The sequence below is a fragment of the Xyrauchen texanus genome, chromosome 49 (assembly GCF_025860055.1).
Source record: "Xyrauchen texanus isolate HMW12.3.18 chromosome 49, RBS_HiC_50CHRs, whole genome shotgun sequence".
Lineage (NCBI taxonomy): Eukaryota > Metazoa > Chordata > Actinopteri > Cypriniformes > Catostomidae > Xyrauchen > Xyrauchen texanus.
The window spans coordinates 13,443,343-13,468,422 of NC_068324.1; the positions used below are offsets into that span (position 1 = coordinate 13,443,343).

Sequence of the window (25,080 nt, forward strand, 5' to 3'; positions counted from 1 at the left end):
GAAATACTCAAACCAGCGTGTCTGGCACCAACAATCATCTGTGCGGTGCATAAAATCATGCAAATATGGGTCAGAAGATTCATTTAATGTTCAGGTCAACCATCAGAATGGGGAATAAAATCTGATCAGTGATTTGGACCATGGCATGATTGTTGGTTACAGATGGGCTGGTCTGAGTATTTTCATAACTGCTGGTCTCCTGGGATTTTCACATACAACAATTTCTATAATTTAATCAGAATGGTGCCAAAAACATAAAACATCCAGTGAGTGGCAGTTCTGTGGACAAAAATGCCTTGTTTAAAAGTCAGACAATGGTCAGACTGGTTTGAACTGATAAAGTCTACGGTAACTCATAACCGCTTTGTACAATTGTGGTGAGAAGAATAGCAGGTTGGGGGGTTGGCACAGGATGTGGGTTGGTGCTGTTTTGGCTGTTTGAGTGGGACCTACACAATATACACAACAGGTGGTTTTAATGTTGTGGCTGATCGGTGTACACAAAATGAAAGTGAATGGTGACTGAGGCTGTCCTTCTGCCCAAAATCAACTTTTGTATTCCATGAAAGGAAGTCAGTCAGTATATGGTTTTGCAACAACAGTAGTGCACTTTGTGTGTGTGTGTGTGTGTGTGTGTGTGTGTGTGTGTGTGTGTGTGTGTGTGTGTGTAATGATTTAAGGGCTTGTAAATCTAAATATGTGGAAGAAACTCACTAAGAACTCCAATCTCCAGTCCAGAATGTCCCTTTTCAATTTTAGGATAGATGTCAACCTGACCGTAGTCCACTGCAATGGTCTTTGTTTCCACTTTATACGTGCTCTCTGTAAATTGGGACATAAAAATGGAAATTAAAATCAATTGCACTAGGGTTAACATCTTTAACCATCAATTGAAATTCTTAAATGCAAATTCTCTCAGAAAAATGCTGAAACACACAAACCAGCAGCACACCAAATATTGGCATTTGGGAACTATCCAAGATCCGGCATCCCTGCTACTGCTGATGTTCTAAAAATAACTTAGCTGGGACTTTGCAGAATGCACAAAAGACACCGTGCCTACTGGCCGGCAGGGGCCGCCACACACACAAAAAAGACATTTGGCGGGACTTCCTACACTTCCCTTCCCTCCGATGCTTGTTAAAAGTTTGCTGTAGCAATTAGAATTTATTGTCCAAAAGCTCGTTTGTCTAAACACTATTCCAGTGTGTTTTGAGAGGAAAATTCCTCTCAGGTCTCCTAGCGAGGAGTGGTTATTCGAAGAGGTCTCATAAGAACGAGATGCTTCAGAACAGAGGCATTTTGAATAGACATAAGCATCAAAGACCTTCTCCTTGTGCATCACAGTTCTGTATAAACAGAGGGATTCTGGTCTTTGTACTAACCCCCTGCATGAAGGGCAGTCAGAGCAAATGAATGTTAGGAGAGCCAGATTTGGCAAATGACCATGATGACATATTTTAGCCTCTCTTCAGGTTCAACATTGAGTGTCGTGTCTGTATCCAATAGCAAAGAAGCCTTGCGGGAAAAGTGATTGTGATAACCGCAAGTGACAACAAAAAAACAATTTGTTTGTTTCCAAGAAAAGCTTAACAGATTCATGGGAAGGTGTGCTAACATTTGTGTAGAACCATTTGAGCAGGTTACCAAGGAGCAGCTAATCATAAGCTAATGTTAACAGGTGAGTTAAGAGACTGTCAAGGCTTTGATACTTTATTATTAAGTGAGCACTGGGAGGACCAACACACTCAAGGCGAAATCATCAGGGTTAGTACGACTTTTCTAAATTTGGCTAATTCTTATGATATTGTGCATCTGCACTCGTTTGAATTCCTATGACTTTCACTACAGCCAATGACGTTGCTGGACATCGTTTTCATCTAATACGTGACAATGACTTGCTTCTTTCACACACACACACACACACACACACACACACACACACACACACACACACACACACACACACACACACACACACACACACACACACACACACACACACACACACACACACACACACACAGCTTCCTGTCATGTTTTCACACTCTACTGATTGGTTAAATTTAGATAAGGGGTTTTGGGTAAGGGCATAATATTAATAAGTATGTCCTTAACGCCTCGTGCACGGAACTCGCACCTACTTCCACATTAGACATCCAGGAATTTTACGTGATGAAGTCCTACGAGTTTATGTGAACAACATCGTGCAAGACCATACGAAATAGCCAACTCGTAAATTATGTAAATATTTTCATGAGATCGGGTTGGTGAGGACGTATTACTGCTTTCCTCAGTGGTTTAATACTGCATGTTTGGTCGGATTGCATGGTAATACAAAATAATTTGGTGTTCGCAAATACTGAAACAACCTCTAGTACAATTTACTAACTTCAGTTTAAGATATTCATAGGATGTGAAATGTATTGTAATAGTGATTTTAGCCCATCGAACTGATCATAAGGTGTTGATTGTTGTTGGTGCCCAAAGAAACAACACACAGAGACTCACACTATGGACCAACAACAAAGGACCAATGACTGTAGGACCTTAAAAGCATTGCTCTAGGATCGGCTGTCTTTAAACTCTTATCACTTATTGGATTAGCAAAAGGCAAACGGTGCTTCAGCCTTATTCTGAGAAGTTTCGTGAATGACTCCTGGAGCTCAACGTGCACCTTTGAATGTGCACTCCTGCCAGGCTACATCAGCTCTCTGCCCAGTCAGTGAACCAGGCCCCCCACCCTGCCTCTTGGGCCAGAGCTAAAAATAACCCAGTTTCATTAACATCAGGAGGACTGTCTGTCATTCACAGTGAGGACCTCTGCGTGTTGCGAACAGACACACACACACACACACACACACACACACACACACACACACACACACACATATTGTGGAACACTGACCGAGATACTTCGCCACGTCGTCAAGCTTCTCTTGAGAGCGGCTGATGAGCATCATGGAGAACCCTCGTCGAGCAAGCTGAATAAAAAAAAAAAAATTAAATAGATTGACTCACTTCATAACAGAGAAACAATGCAAGTATCTGTAGGAGCAATTCCCTAGAAGACTTCCCCAAAAAATTGTGCTAATATTTATAATGGATATAGTCTAAAAAGCATGTAATTATTCAATGTTAAGTACTTTCTACAATCCCAGCTTAATATGGAAAAAACTACAAGTTAGTTATTTGTAGGTTGAAGTGTAACACTGTTGCCCTTTTTGTTTGAGCTTTCCAACACGCATGATGCAACAAGATTGAATTAACCATTGGCTTGCATATGGGGCTTGTGCGGCCATTGCAAAATGGGGGAGCGGTTAGGAAACTTGTTCGAAAGCAGACTTTATTTTTCCAATTCCATTAGGTGACGCTAGTGGAGCCGAAATGACACACTTCAGCTTTAATTGAAGTACGTGACCTGGCGTTAATTTCATAAAACGTTTACAGCGGCCCAAAAGAACAGCTGCTTTTCAAAAGTAATATTCTGGGTTCAATACACGTTAAGCTCAAATCAACACAGTGTTGGTGTCATAATGTTGATTACCACACACAAAAAAAATATTTTAACTTTTCTTAAAAAAGATAGAAAGCAGAATCTGGGTTTCAGTGAGGCACTTGCAATTGAAGTGAATGGGGCCAATACATGAATGTTAAAAATACTAACAGTTTTAAAAGTATAGCCACAAGACAAACAAGAGACCACTCCAAATGTTCAGTTTCTCTGGATTTACCATTTATAGGTAAACGTAAAATGAAAATTTTTGTTTAATTCTGTAAACTACTGACAACATTTCTCCTAAATTCCAAATAACAATATTGTTAAAGCATTTATTTGCAGAACATGACAACTGGTCAAAATTACAAAATGTTTTCAGACCTCGAATAATGCATAGAAAACAAGTTCATATTCATTTATAAACACAATAAAAAAAATTTAGCTTAGGAAGAGTTCAGAAATCAATATTTGGTGGAATAACCCTGTTTTTAAATCACAGCTTTCATGCATCTTTGCATGTGTTCCACAAGCCTTTCACATTGCTGTTGGTTGACTTTATGCCACACCTGGCACAAAAACTCAAGCAGGAATTCAACAGATACTGGAATGTAATGGCTGCCAAACATGTAGAAATACTGAGTTAAGAAACATTTGGAGTGGTCTCTTTTCCAGAGCTGTATGTCTTAACACGATTTGCCTGTAGAACCTCCAAAAAGTGGTCACATTCACTTCCATTGAAAGTGGCTCACTGAAACCATAATTTATTTTATTTATTTTTTTAAGTAAAAGGATGGATAAGTCTAAGCTATTTTTGTGGTAATCATTTTATGCCACATATGCTGTCGATTGAGCTTAACTTGTATTGAACCTGGAATATTCCTTTAACTGTACAAGTTTTCATGAGGTAACGTGTCTTTTTAAAGCAGCAGTCTTCCAGTAACCCTCCTTCTCTTGGCCTCAGAGTGAAACCTCGGTCTTGTGATGAGTCGCTGTGCTTTCTGTGGGGCGAAGAGATAAATAAGAGAAACCCTTACCTCCTCTGCATAGGATTTCCCAATACCATCCGTGGCTCCAGTCACAACTGGAAAAAGGAGAAAGAGACAGGATCAGTGTTTACAGCATTAAAAATAAAAAGAATAAAAATAAATCCATTAAAAGTGAAGTAAAGGTAGGCAAACATGTATGAACAAAAATTCCCACACCTGCAAAACTGCAATTTTAAGGCCATGAAGTTGCTGAACAGCCATTGTTTCTGTTAACTAAATATGACTAAAAGTCATATAATCTCCAATTTTATTTTTGTGAGAGACTAGCTAAACAGGAGATTCCACCAGGACATCTGTGGTCTGAAATAATTGTGCAAGGTTCCAAAGATCTTTTTTTGTGCATTGTTTTTATTCATATTGACCCAAAACATCCCTGAGAATATACAGTTTGAGTCATTTTAACCAATAAAACTACAAGAGTTAAACACTTCAGCCTCCAACAATAAGCTGCCCATCTCCCAAGATGCACCAGTTTTGTAAAATGTACAAGCACACAAATAAATATTAGCACAAAGACACACAATTTGTGATGGCTGATCAAAGTGAGGCATGGGCAGTGGTCATTTGCAAGAACAGGGCTGTGGGGTAGAGAACGAGAGAAGAGGAGGGGGGTTATGACGTCTGTACAGCACAGGAGGGGTGAAAAAAATTAATAAATAAATAAAAAATGGGTGACTGCGCAAAGTCAGATGTGAGGAGAGAGTATGAGAATGAAGAGAAGGGACAGAGAGGCCGATGTGATTCATAAGCTCTTTCAAACTCATCCTAAGAATGAAGCGCTTCTTGGATCAAAAAGCCTCAATGAACAGCAAAGATCTCTGAACCCAAGCAACTACCTTCGTTTGTTAAATGGTTATATCTATATAACATTAAAAAAAAAAAAAAGCAGCAATTCCTCAAAAGCAATTCTGCAGATAAATGGTCTGAGACATCACTCCAAGAAACATTTGTGACACTGGGGCCGTTAAAGCCCCCGCGACCCTGTACACAGGATAAGCGGTTGACGATGGATGGATGGATGGATGGATGGGCCGTTAAAGCAAATCCCACAAAAAGACTTAGTCAATGTGTTGCACATGGGCCTCATTCCACAAAAGTTTAGGCAGGTACTTCATTTTTCTAAACTTTGAGGAATTCCACACGCATGACAATTGTGCATGCATGCACACACACACAATAACACTTTAAACACAGAGCAAAAGGGGCTTTGAGAAATTCAGAATTTCACACAACAATGCGGTTATTGATAGAGAAGTTGAGAACACAAGTTTGGACATTCTGTAGCTTGTTAAAAGCACCGCAATCCATAGTTTAAAACATATTACAGCATAGAGCTCATAACCCCAAATCGCTTCATTTGATAAATGGTAAGGCAACTTGATCCATTAGAATGAACAGTACATTTCTGCAGACTATGAACAGATGTTGTTCTAAAGAAACATTCCTGTAATACTGGAGCATTTTAGGCAAACATCATGAAGGTCATTGCAGAGGATGTTTAACATAGGTTAAATTCCACTAAAGATCAGGCAGGTGCTTCATTTTCCCAAACCTTCAGGAATTCCAGTCTGGTTTCATGACAAGTGGTGAGTACGAGTGGCAATAGAACAAGTTGGCTTGAACAAGTGTTCAACTTTTACTCTTAGAAAAAAAAAAAAAAAAAGGTAATAATGTTTACGTTTTTTTTTTTTTTTAAACTAACCATGTGTTTTTAATAGGAAAAAATCTTGTGTACCACTGAAGACAACATTGGAGTTTGGATCGAGACAAGTGTATTACAGGTTAGATATACATCATTCGTTTACATAAATATAGAATGAGTAACAATGTTTCCTTCTCTAAAATAAAGTGAATGATAGGAGGCTAGCTAACATTTAACACTGTTGTGGGTTCAATTTAAAATTATGTTTGTCGATTGGTTGGTCTATATTAGAATAAAAGTTGCACATTTCGTACAAGCCAAGTCGTACCATACCTTACAATTTCAACACCTTATATAAACTACAAGATGTCAGAGATAATTTTGGGAATTCCTCACTTAAGACAATTGTGCAGGTGTGCACATACCCCAGAAAGTTTCTGGGAGAGTGAGAATGTGGTTAAACCAACTTCAACCATAGGACATGGGATACTTCATATGCCATTGGCTAAACATTGGATTTAGGATAGACCCAGGGCCGGTTCTAGACATTTGGAGGCCCTAGGCAAAATGTATGTTGGAGGCCCCCCGCCATGCCCTCCACCCCTCCACCTTTCAGAATTCACGAGTTCACACTTACATCAAATTAAATAGAGTAAAGATTATGTGTATTTGGCTGTCCAGGGGAGGGCTCCAGGCTCTGAATTTTGGCCAGATTTACACAGTATTACATTGGATTGCATTGTATTTTGGATTGTGTTGTTTACATCCAATAAGAGATTATTAAAAATCAAAGTGAGGAGATGGGGGCGGTGGAGGGATGCTGATAAACTGTCAATGAACAGAGCTAAGTCTGCAGTATATATACCTCTTATCTCGTTGATTATCTGAATGTGCTCCTCTCGAACTTTTTTAATAAAACATAATTTAATAAAAAAGACTTGAAAACAAATATGATTCCTAACCATTTTATTTATGCAAAACCTGTTATCAGTATTTTTATATTTGTAATTAAATGTGCATATTAATGTAACTTTAATTAAGGTAAACAAAAAAAAAATCATCTGAAAAGTCATCTTGTTTTTTTTTTTTTAGCAGTCAGGAAGTTTTTTGCAGTAATTTGTTCAGTAATTTATTTATGGTAATACACTAACCCACTATTTGGGATAATGAACAGTTTTGTTTTTGATAGAAATATAGTCATATTAGGTATGTATTGTAGAGAAATACCTTATGATACACAAATCAGCTGCTAGTGGAAGTGAAAAGACAAGTTAATTTCGTCAACTGTAATTGTGTGCTCATAATGCTTAAGATTGCATACTTATTTTCAATAAATATTGCAACAGTATTTATGATTGTAAAACGAAAAAAATGAAGTCTATTATGGTCTATAGTCTATTATGATAGACTAGAGCAGTTAATGTTGGCTAAACATCTGCGTTTTAGAAGATATACAGACTGTTTTAAAACATAATAAACAATGCTTTAGTATAGTGCGTTTGCTCTTTGACTGACAAACTTTACTTTTTCTGTAGTGTTTTGCGAGTCAGCTCCTGACTAGGGCTGGAAATCGATTCTAAAAGAATCGATTCCTTGATTCAGAGGCGTTAGGAATCAAGATTCTATTCCACAGGTTGTAATCGATTCCATTGAGGAGAAACGACTCCTTTGTAAGATTCAGTTCAACAGTTAATCATGAATTCGCCTCTATCTCTCCAACAGTGACTGGAAGTCCGATTCATTTCTGCGAATCAGACTCTTTCGGACGGTTCATTTAGAACTTATTTATTTTTTCTAACAAAAGTCTGCTTTGTAGCTACACGCTCGGATTCAAAGTGTCAGAAGCGAATTCAGTCCATCAACGGTGCTCGCGCTCTTTTGAACTGGAAATAACCGTCAAATGATCTATCTCAAAATGACGCTGATCGTTAGAATCATAGTTCGAATTACAGGGGGTTCAGGGGGGTACTATACCCCCCAATGAAGACCCAGTACCCCCCAAAGGGACAGAAATATCAGTTTTGGGGGGGTCAGATAATTTTTCTGATATTGTGAAAAAATATATTTACGGTTACAATATAAGTCAACTCCTATTTTCACTGTAGGAACATTTTAATGTAAAGCGATTTCAGACACCCCTATAGTGGACCGTACCATTTTTAACCACCGTGGCGGCTAGAAGCATTGGAGATAGAGAACGGTTTGCTGCTGGCGTGCATGGATAATTGTAAGTTGCTAGCTGGCGTCTAGCTTGTTGATTTTACAACCTTCATTTATTAGCGTGTTTTGTTCTTTCATAGCTCATGTCACGTCTTCATACATTGAATTACCGGCTACTTACCTGTAGGGATGGGGCGATTACGGTTTCACTATAAACCACTATAAAATATATTGACTACATATGGTTACACGTTGGCCTTGTTGACATGCCCTGCTTTTAACCTTTAGTGACACATCTTACTGGAAACAACAACAGTTTACTTTGCTCACCCAACAACAAAACGAGTCATCAGCCCATATTTCTGCTTGCATCATCTGATTGTGGAGAACTATGTTGTGGTTTTCTCTCTTCAGGTATGTTTCCACTCAAAAAAATTTCTCTTGACCTTTTTATGCTCAAAGCACATAACAAAACAGTTGGAATGTAAGGGCTGGCATATTGAGGTAAACTCATAACAATGTTACCGTGAATAAGACCCTCGGTCATTGTCCATATTAAAACAGAACATGTAAAGAATAACCTCCATGTGTTGACTGAGCAAATATAAATGTCCTTAAAGGAATAGTTCACCCAAAAATTACAATTCTCACATCATTTACTCACTCACTTTGAAGGAAAATCTTCATTTGAGCTCAACAGAAGAAAGTCATGTACATGCACAGCTCTGTAGGTCCATACAATGCAAATGAATTGGTACCAAAAAGTTGAAGCTCAATAAAGCAAAAAGGTAGCATAATAGTAATCCATACGATATGAAAGGTGTGCGTGAGAAACAGATCAATATTGCAGTTGCTTTTTACTATAAATATCCTCCCTGGCCAGTAGGTGGCGTTATGCATGAAGAATTTGAATCAGCCAAAAACAAAAGAAGAAAAAAGTGAAAGTGGAGATTTATAGTAAAAAAGGACTTAAATGTTGATCTGTCTCTCACCCACACCTATTATATAACTTTTTTTTATCCCTTTTCTACCAATTTGGAATACCCAGTTCCCACTACTTAGTAGGTCCTCGTGGTGGCGAGGCTACTCACCTCAATCCGTGAGGCGCATGACACCACGGAGACTCACAGCATGTGGAGGCTCATGCTATTCTCCGCGATCCATGCACAATTTACCACTCGCCCCAAAAGAGTGAGAACCACTAATCGTGACCACGAGGAGATTACCCCATGTGGCTGTACCCTCCCTAGCAACCGGACCAATTTGGTTGCTTAAGAAACCTGGCTGGAAGGAGCAGTATCCCCCAATTATGGTGGGGTAATTCGCACTCTGGTTAGAATCAGTTTATTTTTTACAATACATTACAATCACTCAAAAATAGATGATACCTGAATCACGAGCTGCACTTTCTTAGCGTGCCTGCTTAGTCTTACGCTTAGCAGCCCCTGAAGGATGAGTTCGTTTCGGCGCCATCAGATAAATTTGCAGAAAAATTGGATCTACAATCTCTTCATTCATAAATTCAGAGGTTGAGAGTGACTCGCATGTAAACGGTGATATTAATTTGTTTAACTACAGGTGAATGACAATTGTTATATCCAATGGACAAACAGCATAGTATTTTGCTGCTCGTGATTGGTGGATAAGCATGTGTATGTTTTGGAGGCCCCGCCTCCAAGGCCGAGGCCCTAGGCAACTGCCTAGTTCACCTATAGGTAGCGCCGGCCCTGGATAGACCTCACTGAAAAGACCAGCCGGTTGAACTGCAATGCACCTCATTGATCTATGCCTGTGTAGCCTGTTGGGAAGAGTGAAATAGTAATTTTATTTCTTTGTAATGAACTTCCCAAAACTATTTTGCCATGAGTTATAGACATTTGGTTTCATTATGTATTAAATAACTATACGGGATCTGTCAATTAAGGTGTTTTGTTCAAGTGGGACACTTATTGGTGTTGCGCGCTATGCCTTGGGAGTGCGTGAGTTACGTGAGTTACGTCAGCTTCAGACCGCTGAATAGACGCTGGTGAGGCAAGACGCACATTTTTCCCTTCTCTTCTTCCAGTCACTATTGTGTTTAACGTGGGAAGAAGTTAGCGCTATGGATGTTATCTGATCAAGTGTCCCATATGTTTCCAGGGTCAATAAATGGAGGTATTTGAAGCTATCCTGCTGTCTCCGGTCTGAAATTTCTTATGTACAGAATTGGATCTGCTACATAAAACTGGTGCCGTGACCTTTTGGATACAACTGATCAGCCGCAGCCGATCACCGGGTGTCGCTCTTTCTACGTTGAACTGTTGCTGTTACTTCCTGGATTCAGCAAGCTGGCCGCAGTCGTCTGCCAGGTGTCTTGCAGTGGATCGAGTCCTGCCTTCCAGTGTCAGCTAATGAACTTTCCTCAATTCAGTTACATTCAGTTTTCTCTTACATTCTTAAGACATTGACTTTTGAAAAGAAATCAATAAGACATTGAATCAATTTATTTTGTTATATTCAAGTGACCAGTACGAACATTAAAATGTACAACATGTCTACACCAGTATGGGGGAGGGGTAGAGGTTCCATCAGTTCAGATGGTGTTGTGAGATGTAAAGAAAAGGATCAAATTTGCGATGTCAATTTGGGCTTTTCACAAATGGGGGAAAAAGTAAACTCTTTTACGCCTGCCCCGATCAGTGATGATTCTCGTTTGCAGATAGCAGAGCTACTCGAGGAGCTTGGTAGCCAAATTGGAGATAGTATTTTGGACCGGCTCTTAGCTGATCGTTCTCCTGCTCTGGGCCATCAGATTACCCCAGAGACAGTTAAAAGCGAGCCAGCTAGCACTACTCTTGACTTATCCAGGTTGAATCTGATTGTACGATCCGACAATAGAGAACCTCCCATTTTCCGTGGTGACGGTACAGACAAACACACTGTTCATGAGTGGATAGAGTTAATGGAGGTATACTTACGAAAGTGTGATTGCCCTAATGCAGAGCATACCAATGAGGTTCTGAACCACCTTTTAGGCAGAGCAAAAACATTGTCAAAGTAGGGCTAAAAAGTAATGATTCACCTGACATGGTTGTTACCCCTGAAACCATTTACAAAATGCTCTTACGCTATTTTAGTGAGAGCCCAGAGTCTTGTCTACCACTGGCAGACTTCTATTCTACACTGCCATATGCCAAAGAAAGCCCTGTCGACTATTGGGTCCGTCTCAATAATGCAGCTGAAATTGCTGATAATCACCTGCAGAAGCAGGGTAGTCGAATGAAGAAAATTTCACAGGAAATTGCGATGATGTTTATTAGAAACTGCCCTAATGTTGAACTTTCTAGTGTGTTTAGGTACAAGCCTATCACCAAGTGGTCATCAGCAGAGGTGCAAGAAGCCATTGATGAGCATCAAAGGGAGCTGAGAACAAAGAAACCACATCCTTACTCACTCCCTGGCCATTCGTTGCAAGTAGCAACGGCCGCTGTCAGCCACACAGAGACCATAACTGTGGACAAAACCGCAGTGAACGCAGCAGCTTGCATTCCCAGTACCCAGACCACTAAGCCTGAGATCACCACAGTGCCTTCACACACAGCCTTGACCGACACTGGTACGTTAGAGCGAGTGCTCAGTATGCTGGAAAGAATGCTCGACCGCACTAATGCACAGGCTGCTCCAGATAGACCGCAATCGCATTCTTGGTCTCGTCCATCCAGATGTCGCGTTTGTGGTGAGAGAACTCACTCTACACGGTCGCACTGCATGTCTGAGAAAAGATGTCTGATCTGCTTAGAAGTTGGTCACCAGCGCAGGGATTGCCCTAGGAAAAGTGCAGAGTCTGGGAGTCGCACTCAGACTCAGGGAAACTGACACGCCCGCACTTGGGAGGGGATGGTGTGGGTGAAAATGTTCTGACCCTCCAAGATGATGCATCAAGCATATATGAGTCAACTTGTAAGTCAGTGACCAGTGATAATGTGGTTCTGTTCCAGAACGTGACCCAGTTGGCACGGGCAGACAGCCTTTTCTATACTGATGTTTTAGTCAATGACAGTGTTCCTCTAAGAGCCTTGTTAGACAGTGGCTCTATGGCTTGCACCATCAGTGAAGTTGCGGAATCCCGTTTATTGGATGCTGGGTTGTCACTGGATCAGTGCGAAGCACAGGCCAATGTAATGCTGGTTGGATGTGGTGGAATTCAGGTTGCGCCAAAGTGTACATACCAGCTGAAGATGAGAGTGTATGAGTATGAAGTGAGTGTACCTACGCTGGTTGTTACAGGACAACGGGACGAATTAATACTGGGCACCAACGTCCTTAAATTTATCTTGAGCCAGTTTAAGCAGAACCCCACATACTGGCGTGTTGTGAATAGGCCTGATGCAATGGAAAATGCTGATGTTGAACAGTTCCTCAATGTACTCTCTGGTATTAACAGATGGAGAGGCAATGAGATGCCTGACATCATTGGAACTGCCAGATTAGTTCAAGCCGTCACGTTGCTGCCAAAGCAGGAGCACCTGGTGTGGGCTAAGCTCCCTCCTACAACACCTATTTCAGAGGGCAGTGCGGTGCTGATTGAACCGACTAAGTCACCAACCCATAAGAAGGATGTCATCGTCGGACGCGTGGTGGTTTCCATGTCCGCTGATAGATGGGTGCCAGTTAGGATGCTTAACCCGTATGACAAGCCCATCACTCTGAAGAAAAATTCTAAAGTAGCCAACGTTTCTCCTTGTGTGGCATTGGAAGATTTGGAAATGGATGCAGAGCGACCTTTCGAGACCATTAAAGCCCAGAGTCAAACCGTGTATGACAGATCAGCCGACCCAGACTTCTATAACATCTTGGAGAAGATGGGATTGAGTGACTTGGACATTGACACTTGTGACGTGTCACTTCAATGGAAAAGTCAGTTATTATGCTTGGTCCGGAAGTATGAACACGTATTCTCAAAGCACAAGCTAGACTGCGGGAGAGCAAAAGACTTTGTGCATCGTATCCATCTGTCTGACAACCGGCCTTTCCGGTTGCCTTATCGGCGTGTGCCGCCAGGGCACTATCAGAAGTTACGGCAAGTGCTGTCAGATATGGAAGAGCGTGACATCATTCGTAAATCCAGCAGCGAGTGGGCCTCTCCCTTGGTTCTCGTGTGGAAGAAGAGCGGCGACCTCCGTATCTGCGTTGATTACCGCTGGCTAAATTCACGCACTATAAAGGACGCACACCCTCTTCCTCATCAAGCCGATTGTCTCGCTGCTCTGGGAGGAAATGCATTGTTCAGCGCAATGGACCTCACATCTGGCTTCTACAACATTTCCATGTGTGAGGAAGACAAGAAATTTACAGCATTTACCACACCTCTAGGGCTGTACGAGTTCAATCGTCTTCCACAGGGACTCTGCAACAGTCCAGCAAGTTTCATGCGGCTTATGATGAGTATATTTGGTGACCAAAACTTCCTTACCCTGCTGTGTTACTTGGATGATCTCCTAGTGGTAGCTCCCAATGAAGAAAAGGCCCTGGAGAGGTTGGAAATGGTCTTCAAGAGGTTGAGTACTCACGGGTTGAAGTTGGCGCCTAAGAAATGCTACTTCTTGAGACGGAGCGTCAGGTTCCTCGGTCATGTTGTGAATGAGAATGGAGTCGTAACTGATCCTGACAAAATTGCAGCCATTACGTCCGTCACTGAAAAGGATCTCATGATGGATGATGGGATCTCACCTTCCCAAAGAAAGATCAAGTCCTTTTGGGTATGGTAATGTATTACCAACGGTTCATCCCTAACTGTTCCAGCATCGCTAAACCACTTTTCACACTAACTGCCGCAGCCAAAGGGAAAAAGGGCTACTCAAAGGGTGGTGCTGCTTTCAGGAAACTCAGCCCGTCAGACTGGACAAGAGAATGTGTTCTATCCTTTGAACAGCTTAAGTTGGCACTTGTGAACTCTGTAGTGTTGGCGCACCCTGATTTCTCCCGGCCATTCATCCTCTCTACAGATGCCTCCCTGGATGGTCTAGGGGCTGTATTATCACAAGTCACTGAAGGGGAGTCCAAGACACGACCCATTGCCTTTGCAAGTAAGGCACTTACACGAGCTCAGTCCAACTACCCTGCGCACCGTCTTGAGTTTCTGGCATTAAAATGGTCTGTCTGTGATAAATTTAGTCATTGGCTAAAGGGACACCCTTTCACAGTCTGGACGGACAATAATCCGTTGACCTACATTTTAACAAAGCCAAAATTAGATGCATGCGAACAGAGGTGGGTAGCTAAGTTGGCCCCATACTCTTTTGACATCCAGTACATTCCTGGCACCAGGAATGTGGTTGCCGATGCACTGAGCCGTAAGCCGTTTGTTCCCAGTCAAAAACTGAGTCAGAGAATAGTGGCAGAGCCTTACGACCTTTACTTGAACTGTCTGAACAGATAAGAGAAGACACAGTACAGGATTCCTTTAGGCTCAGTGCAAATAGCCAGTGTGTAGGACATTCATTGGAGAAAAATTCCTTGTCTTCTGATCAGGTCTCCGCTATTTTTGAAGCTCATACAAAGTGGGAAGCGGGAGCAGAGGGGAGAGTCATTTCCTTGCTTGCTCAAGAAACCCAACTGATGATGCCTGCTGGTCAGAACCCCTTACCCGTGTACTCACTGGAAGAGCTTCGAGAGAGACAAGAGGGTGACCACGCGCTTTCAAGAGTTCTCTTTTATGTGTGCCGAGGTAGGAGACCGTCTCGAGAGAAAGAGCTAAGGAACCTTACAAGGCCTTGAAACTGTTGAAACAATGGGACAGATTAAAGCTGTTGGATGGCATACTGTACCGTATCTGCAAGGATCCAGTGACTAAGTTTACACGTTTCCAGTTCATAGTTCCCGATTTATTGGTCAGTGAAGTCTTGCGTGGCATCCACGACAAAGCAGGCCATCAAGGTCAAGGAAGAACATTGTCCTTGGCTAGACAGAGATTTTCATGGGTTGGTTTGGAGAGTGACACTCGAGAGTATGTGAGACGCTGTAAACGTTGCGTGGTCAGCAAAACCCCTGAACCAGAGGGGAGAGCCCCTTTAGAAAGCATCCGAACTGCCCGTCCATTAGAATTGGTCTGTATAGACTTTTGGTCTGCCGAGGATTCTTCTGGCAAGAGCATTGATGTACTCGTAGTAACAGACCATTTCACAAAACTGGCAAATGCATTTCCCTGCAAGAATCAGTCAGCAGCCCAAGTCGCTCGTCACTTATGGGACAAGTTCTTTTGTGTCTATGGATTTCCACAAAGAATTCACTCGGACCAAGGAGCGAACTTTGAAAGCAGGTTGATCAAAGACCTATTGCAGATTGCTGGCATACAGAAGTCACAAACCACGGCATATCACCCGATGGGCAACGGCCAAGTCGAGAGGTTCAATCGCACCTTAGGTAATATGATCAGGGCGTTACCTCCAAGAGCCAAACAGGACTGGCCGCAAATGCTGCAAACCCTGACGTTCGCTTACAACTGTACTGCCCATGAGTCAACTGGCTTTGCCCCGTTTTTCCTCATGTACGGTCGGATTCCCAGATTGCCTGTCGATTTGATGTTCCAGAGTGTGGATCGGGATAACAATGTCACAGACTATGACCAATATGTAAGGAAAATGAAGGATGTCCTCAAGGAAGCTATGTTACTTGCTCAGGCCAACAATACTGCTAGTCAACAACGACAAACTGAGCATTACAACAAAGATGTCAAAGGCAGAGACATTGAGGAAGGAGACTATGTATTGCTCGCCAACAAAGGAGAGCGTGGACGGCGCAAGTTAGCCGATAAATGGGACTCAACCTTGCATGTTGTTGTGTCTGTGGATACAAGATGTCATACTTACCGTGTCAGGAACACCAGGACCAATCAGGAGAGGGTTGTTCACAGGAATTTGCTGTTGCGAGCAAATTTCTTGCCTGTTGATGAGAGGGAGGACTGTGTAGAACCGGCCTTTGATGATTCCAAGTCGGACTGTGAGACTGACGACTCCATAATCGTCACTACTTTGAATGAATTAGAGGATGCTGATAATGAGATTAATGGATCAGTTAATTCTTCAGTTTGTCAATCGAGTCCATCAACGGAAGAGGAAACCAGTGATCCAAGTTTTGGACCAGGATCAGAGCATGTCATTGATGGAACAGATGTTGGAAGTGAGAGTCGAGAAAGAGTTCAGGGTTCGAACTTGACCCTTCTGATATGAATGTTGAGGAAGTTGAACTTGACATGGAAGAGTCAATACCACCTGACAGAGTTCCTGGAGAGTTGGTTCAGCCTTCGTCTAAAATGGCTCAGACAGTCAGAACAAGGGCTGGCAGATTGGTAAAACCAGTTAATAGATTGATTCAAATTATGACCCAGACTACTTTACTGCGTAACACTTCCCTCAGCCTCCTAAGGTCAAAGGCTTCTTAAGCAGGAGTTATGAATTCCCTTGTCAGTGTTATTCATCTGGGGTAAAATATAAGTGGTGATCATTGAGTATCTTTTGAAGTAGTGTTTATGGCACTTCTTTTTGCGGGTAGACACTTGAGAGTCTGGCCAACTTTCTTTTGTCACTCTCCCAGTGAGTTGGGTAACATATGTTGCGTGCAGATACTGTGATTTTGTCAAAATGTGATTGCATCCCCAGTGTCATTTAGTCATTAATGTTTGACTAGTTTTGTGAAGTTCAGGGGGGTGAATGTAGCCTGTTGGGAAGAGTGAAATAGTAATTTTATTTCTTTGTAATGAACTTCCCAAAACTATTTTGCCATGAGTTATAGACATTTGGTTTCATTATGTATTAAATAACTATACGGGATCTGTCAATTAAGGTGTTTTGTTCAAGTGGGACGCTTATTGGTGTTGCGCGCTATGCCTTGGGGAGTGCGTGAGTTACGTGAGTTACGTCAGCTTCAGACCGCGAATAGACGCTGGTGAGGCAAGACGCACATTTTCCCCTTCTCTTCTTCCAGTCACTATTGTGTTTAACGTGGGAAGAAGTTAGCGCTATGGATGTTATCTGATCAAGTGTCCCATATGTTTCCAGGGTCAATAAATGGAGGTATTTGAAGCTATCCTGCTGTCTCCGGTCTGAAACTTCTTATGTACAGAATTGGATCTGCTACACCTGCATGACCTCGGTCTAATGATGGGACTACACTCTTATAATGGAATAAATAGACTATCAATTAATAGTCATCAAAAACCTTCATCAGCCTAAAGACAACTGCATCTATGTGAACCTCTGCAGTTGATCCAGGATGAACGTCTTCTATTTCATACAAAATCTTTGTTTTACACACAAACCATTTACACTTGGTTTAATAATTTTAAACCATGACTAGCACTATACATAAGTAATATTGGCATTATATTCATGATGTTAGCCAGAGGGGAACTGGCTCCCACAGAGTGTCTGTTTTCTCGCAGGACTTAATTCCCATCACGTGAGCAATACGTCTGTGACAAACCACAAAGATGCACGTAAACAGCCACGTGAACATGGAGCACTGATGCTTAACTGGAGACACTTATTTGTACACAAAATCTGTATATGTGTTTATGTAGAAGAGGGTCAGATGGATGCATGAAAAAGACCAGTTTATATGATGCAACATGATGACCTCCGGAAACAGTAAGAAGATTTCTAATGGTTAAATGTGTCAGACCTTCAATTAAATAAAAAGAAGAATGAATAGACCCAGGAGCATCTACTCGCCCATCTTTAAGCAAGCTGGCACAAGCAGTCGTGCTTGGTTACACTCACAAACAGAAATACGGAGTTGCACAGGCGCACTTGCCCTGCTCCGACTCAGTATTTCTGCACTAAAAAAAGCAGCTGGGTGAGTAAAAATAGCTGCCTTGTCTGGAACAACCGCAGCACTTGAATACCAACAAGATGCTGCCTGCTCAACCACTCTCTCTCTCTATTATCTCTCTCTCTCTCTCTCTCTCTCTCTCTCTGCAGCCCCCAGCAACAGCTCATTGTTGAGCCCTGGGTATGCAAAGGGGGAAAAAAATCTGATCAACGTTTATTGAACAGGGAATTATGCTTAACAAAATTAATAACCAAAATATCTGAGGCCAGTATAGAGTAATTCAAATATGTGTGCGATGCAGTTCTCGCCTGCACCGTCAGAACGGCTTCTACTGTATGCAATCTGTCGCATCACTATCCATCTCTCTCCCCCTCCATGAATGAACCGATCCGTTCTTGGCTCAGTAGGACTGCAGAATGCTAACACTTCCCCCAAAGCAGCAGCATCATGCTTTAAATAGCACAAGCCAGTCACATGGCCAGCAGGAAAACTACACACCAGAGCAGTTCAGCACCCAAAATAGTATCTATACTCTGATGAAGGTGGATTGGGAAAAAAAAATGGTGGTGGTGTGTGGGTGAGAGGGTGCAATCAGAAATAGCAGCAAAAAGTCACATGCTTGTTGCAACAAAAAAAAAAGAGGAGGTGGAAAAAGCAATTGCTCTCTGCAGCCATCTTCCTCTTGCAAAAAAATTTATTAGAACAGAAAAGGGCAGAAATAATTCAAAATATACCTAGTCTATGTTTAGATAAGCCACACCGATAACAGAGGGAGACTGGAAAACAAGAGGCAGTAGAACCTACCACTGGATTTCAGCAAAAGTAGCACCTATCATGCATGCCCAAGGTAAAAATACTGTACAAAAATACAATAAACTCCTCTTGGACACTAGAGACCTTTCACAAAAATTCTCATTTCTTTGAGCTGAATAAATTGAAATAGCAAAAATAGCAAACTGGAAAGAGACATATTCTAGAACAGAATGATTATATGCAGTGCAAGCTGCTAAAAACAGACTGCACACTAAACGATTAAAATGGGTGCAAATGTTGCATTTAAGTTTCTGAAATTGAATTAAACAATTCAGGCCAAGGAGATCCAAATAAACGTATGTTATACTCCACACATTAGCTGGTCTGAATGGCATGCGAATTGAAAGTGTAATGTTAAACGCCAGATGGAAGATTTCCTTTTACGGAAATAAATAAATAAATGAGCAGAGTCTTGACAGAAGAGAATAGGGAAGGTGGGGGCTCACAGAGGGTGAACAAACAGATTCGGAAGGGGAGTGGGGGTTCATAGTGATGGAGATAGGGTTTGAGAGAGGAGGGGGCTGAGAATAGATGAGGGGTAGCAAATTTTACCCAGTATCCTTGGTTTCACACGTGGCAGCAAGCGTGTTAGTCACATGAAAGGCAATGTTCTCTTTGAAGACCCCACCACCCCTGCCTCTTCAAGAGCCAGTCACACTGCCATCATTCATGGTGCACAAGGGCTCACACATTCACAAGTTGCACATTCCACATACACTAGTGAATGAATCTCATTCAAATTGTCCCTTTTACCTAGTATGAATGGGCTAATGTTGCTATTCACAAACCTGTGCATCCACAATGGGCAAGTAAACAAAACTTGAATGCAAGCACTTCTATAACAAAACTAACACTGCATTCTAATAAACTTCACCTGTGCTGACCAGAAGCTGGTTTGAAACATAAAAACATCCTCATTTGCATGTTAAACCAAGTTTGTGCTAGACAAACGAGCCATCCCTATGAATGACTACAGCTCTAATACATAACTGGGTGATTCTCAAACACATTTAGTGTTCCAAGGATGGATGAAGGGAGACACTGGAGGACAGAATAGATGGGAAAGGGTGGGGGTGAAGCTCTAATTCTGGCTGCTAGGTCAGCATCACTACTCAGCTGTGAGAAAGGCCAACCTACCACGTGGACACAGTTCACTGCACCAGTTAAATAAACAATTACCAAGAACTCTAAACCTGGCAGTCTGAATCAAGCAAACCTACCCATACATATAGAGTAATGGGTGTGCACTGTAAAAGAGAGGGGCAATCTGATGTAATCAATGTTGCACATGTGGATGAGACCGTGTGTTATTAGGGTAAATGTTCGGAAACCTGTCAAGAACATGTCTGGGGTCTTCTTGCACACCAAAACCATGAGGAATATGATTTTATATTTTGCTTATAGAAATGAAAGCCAAATTTTATGGCCATTAAGTTTGCATTGTGACATTATTTATAACAATTAATCACCCCCCTCTCATTAAATGCATTTGCCATAACAATAATGACATTATTTAAATTGTATTTATTAGTGATTTACCACCTTCAAATGCTATTTTCAAGCAAATAAAAAAAAAAAAAAAAAATATATATATATATATATATATATATATATATATAAAGGATTTTAAAATATGCATTTGATAACTCTAAAATGGATTTGGGACTAAAAATCTTATCAAAAGTGTTGATTGTTTAAATTGACAATGTATATTTATGCAATTGTGCATAAAATGTAAAAAATTATAGAATTGTAAAAATGGATAGAGTTTAGTACATTATGGTAGTATTTTGTTTTACTGCCTTTTTTAATATATATTTAAAAACTGTATTGCACTTTAGTAACTAGAATTAACATTAAGAATATTGAAAATTACAATAAATAAGACATCTGGAAATATTACATTAATGAAAATTTGGGGGAAATGTGCTTAACCGTCTATTTATATCTTGAGTTTTATTTAATCAAAATTAAATATACATTTTAGACTCCCAAACATTCCTTTTGCAAATAGAAGAACAGGGAGCCCTGCAACAGATTGCATGACCCCCAACAGAGCCTCCGACTGAGCGGCAAGTCAGTCTGAGATTACATAGAGATAGAAGCAATTGAGCCTAAATAGATAGAAAAACTGTGGTGAATTCTCCAAGAAGCTTGGAACATACCATCTGCAAACAACCAAAAAAAAAAAAAAGAAAAAATTCCAGGTGTACCTAGGAGAAATTGTGCTGTTTTAAAGGCAAAGGTGGTCACAAGAAATACGGATTTAGCTTTTTCTTTTTTTTTAACTGGTCTTTATATTACGTTAATTTAGAAATGAAAACTATTCATGGCATTATTTTTTGAAGAAAATTACACTAAGCAAAATTTTTCAAAAGTGCCTAAAACGTTTGTAAAATGCACGCACACATTTTTTTTTATTATTTTGGAGTGAAATGTGACATGAAAAGTTTCTGTGCTACCAATAACACAATCATATTCACATTTAATGATTAAACAAACCTGTGAAAATGCTTATTGTCCAAAAAAAGAAAGAATTCTGCAAGCCATTAACAGTTATATTGTCTGTTAATGCATCTGTGAATTCTTTTTAAAGAAAGCTGCACAGGATTTATTGGTGTTGTGAGAGAGAAGTTAACATACTAATAGCTAATAACAATGTTCTTAAAAAAAAGACTGTGATCCTACTGCTGCAAGCAGATCATGCACAATAGCATAACCACACTGGCTATCAACAGTTACCAAAGTAGTGCAGTTTCCAAAATTAACAGCAGGGGTCTCCCGTAAAATGAAAGCGTCTCAGTCGAGGAATGCCTGAGGAACACACCACTTCTTCCTCATAACTCCCAAGCATGACTCACTATATGACTCACCTTCAAAGTACTGCAAAGTCAATACTTGCATCTTGAAAATGTATAGTTTTGTGACGTCCATAGAGACTTAATACCCTCAACATGCGAGTGAATGTTTATATGATGATGTACGAGGGAGTGATTATGGGTGAACATGTCAAGGAACCACACACATAGGCTACCTGACATGTAAGAGTTTCGAGATTTGGAAACTTCCACTAATTTACCTTCATCTTACCTGTGTGCAAGCACTGTGAGGTGGAATTACACTAAAACTTAACGTGTCTGACTGGTGCCCTGCTTTTCTAGTTTCAAGGAGTGGCTTTCATAACCTCAGTATTTGACGTCACACTTACAGAATGTATGAACAAAATGTTTTAAGGGGCTTCAAAATGTCACTCTGAAATGCACGCCAAAAACTATTTTAGCCTGTTTTTAAGACGTATAAATTTCAATTGAATAACAAATTTCCATCTAATTCAATTGCCTAATCTTTAACAAAACAAAATGTTCAAATCTTACAAAAATAATTCATAGAGGTCTCAACTCTTTTGTAGCTTTATGTTTTATTGCAGATGCTAGTTTCGTGTGATATCACCATTTGGGTGATCTGTGTCCCCTTTGGTCAAGCTGGACCCTGTGAACACCATCTCAGTTCTCCTTGTGAACTGAAGTACAGGTATACATGCATTTCTATGGAGAAATACATTTTTTTTTAATTACGGACCTTGAATAAGTTATAATCTTCATTAATTTAGATGTGTTATTTTATTACCTAAATTTGAGTCTTATAGCAGCACCATTTATTTTTTTTACACTCTTCAATAAGCTGTACGGTTGACGTAACTTTGAAAAAGGTTTTCCAAAAAACGTTTTTAGTTGACAAAACTGCTCACCAAATGGCACACCTCTGCACTACTCTACGTCCTTTTGTAGTGTAAGTAGTATGTTAACACTGAAAATGTAGCAAAAAGAAGTGTACTTAAGTACCCGGATGATGCAGTTTTTCAACTGTCAAAACAGAGTGTGGAATGTTGAACACCTCGTGCACTCAAGAACTCGTGGCTTGCCGTACATTGTGGAAGGGGAGGAGTTACCTGGCTGCGATGCTGGTCTGACAAAACAGATATAAATGAATATAGCAGCTAGTGAAACTTCTGTGAATACAGCACACTATGCAAGTTAAATGTTTTACCATGTTAAACGACGAATGCTTCCGTGACGTAACAAACCATTAAGTGTTCCATTTGGGACGATACTACAATTTAAATAATTCACACACAACAGGGTTAAGTGGATAGCATATTTTGTTAGTGTATACAGTGTGTAATTTGGGACACCGCTTATTCCTCAACCTCGTTTTCAGTCCCATCACAAATTAAATAGGCCTATGGCGCAACTCTGAAAAAGTTCTACAATGTATTTGAGCAAGGCTCTGAACCCCAGGTTGTTATAAGGGATCTGTCCCTGTAATCAGTAGCTTTGAATACAAAACATAAGCTAAAAGACATCTTAGATTTAAAAAAAAATATATAATAGGCCTAATCTTCAAAAGCTCGTTGTACTCAGGAGGAACCGCGAACTTTAAACCGCTTCGGTGTGCAATGACCATGCCGACCGCTGGGGGCGTTGAATGCTGATACACCTGCTGCCTGGGCATCATCCCCAACAAGTGAAAGACTATGGGAAGATAAGCCCTAGTCAAAAAATATCTAATTTCACAGTGAGACGATTTCTGAAGTTTTGGTGTTCAGAGTCCGATTGTGCCAAGGAGACAATCGTTGCGCTGAACATCATGACATTTTAGAATTTGAGCATCACACAAGTCTCCCCTTACATGCCGCACGTGGAATAGACCCGCATTATAATTAAGATTGTCGTTTTAAACTGCGTCATGTTGCCAAAACCAAGCTCTGTGCCCCCAGTGAGGGGATGATGCGGTCAACATTCGACACGACAGTACCGGCCAAAAAGACATCAACCGAGAGATTAAGCCGCAAATTACCCACGAAACTGTCAAAGCGATCTAGAAAAGCACGATTGTCTGGACACACATTGGTACAGCGCAGCCGGGAACTGGATAATTGGGTCAGGCTAGGCCAGGCACATAAGATTCAGAAAAAACTAGAATTACGAAAAATACTGATATAACTGCCTCATTTACAATGCTTGTGGTTTGAAATTATTTAAAAAGTGTTTTTTTTGTAGGCCTAAATGAAAACTTAAAATAATAGAATTTGTCCTTATTATGTTAAAAGCAATGCCATTTAAAAAATGTCAGTTGAATCAGGCATCAACACCTGACTGAGTCGGAGAACATTGGTATGTGCGCATAATACATGCATGTATGGCGCTATCAGTCAACCAGAGACACACGTCGCCTCCATTGAACATACGCATAAAATTATAATGCCTCAATTAGTCTGGTGATCTAACATTTCCTTAATAGCTATACATTCAGCTGAGAGGTATAAACATTTGTTCTTTTAACGATGATGAGGTGTTAAATTGCATCTGATGCGGCAAAACGGCCAAAAGTGACAATTATATTACTTTCCCCAAATCCTCGAAGTTCATCATTATTAATGATTCAAACACGAACTGCATTTATGCCACCAGTTTCTTTCACAAGCTTGCAGGTCTTTCAACTTACCAGCCCATTTTCCCAATTTGGGAGAGATTAGATCCCCGTTTCCCAGCACCCATATCCTATAAAGCCAGTGAGAATCTTGTACAACAGCCACAGCGCCAGCGAGGCCGTGGTAAAAGCACCGACCGAGAAGAGCGCTCTCTCGACAGGCTGAAGCATCTCCACCACGTTAGACGACTCCATGTCTACGACTGGCTGTGTGTGGTGAATGACCTGCAAAATTAGGCGTAATGCACTGCTTTAAAGCTTCAACGTGTGCGCCACTTTATAAGCAGGTTGTGGCATCACACCCCTACAACTCCTCCAACATACTAGTCTATCCAGATTTAAGTGCACACATCCCACCTACTCCATCGCCGCACATTCAAACCCACGGCCATTGTGGATTGGTCAAAACCCTTGTCCGCCAATGGCAACTTTCCATTCTTTGGTTCTTGTGTGCGTCAATCAAAAAGAGCCCATTCTCATTCATTCGGTTCTCCGTTTCAATGGGGCGGACCGAAAGCTGTTCCGACTGAGAAGCGATTGGACAAATATTATGGTAACCTCCATTCAAAGAATGCCATTGGTTGTGATTCGGAACTGTTTTTTCTGTTTCAGTCAGGGTTATG

The 25,080-nt window shown here is 40.9% G+C and overlaps 1 pseudogene; it reads right to left on the reverse strand.

Annotated features, from left to right (window-relative positions):
- LOC127640606 (very-long-chain 3-oxoacyl-CoA reductase-A-like) overlaps window positions 1-24,745 on the reverse strand; it is a 29,531-nt pseudogene extending 4,786 nt beyond the window's left edge.
- Between the last annotated feature and the right edge of the window lie 335 nt (window positions 24,746-25,080).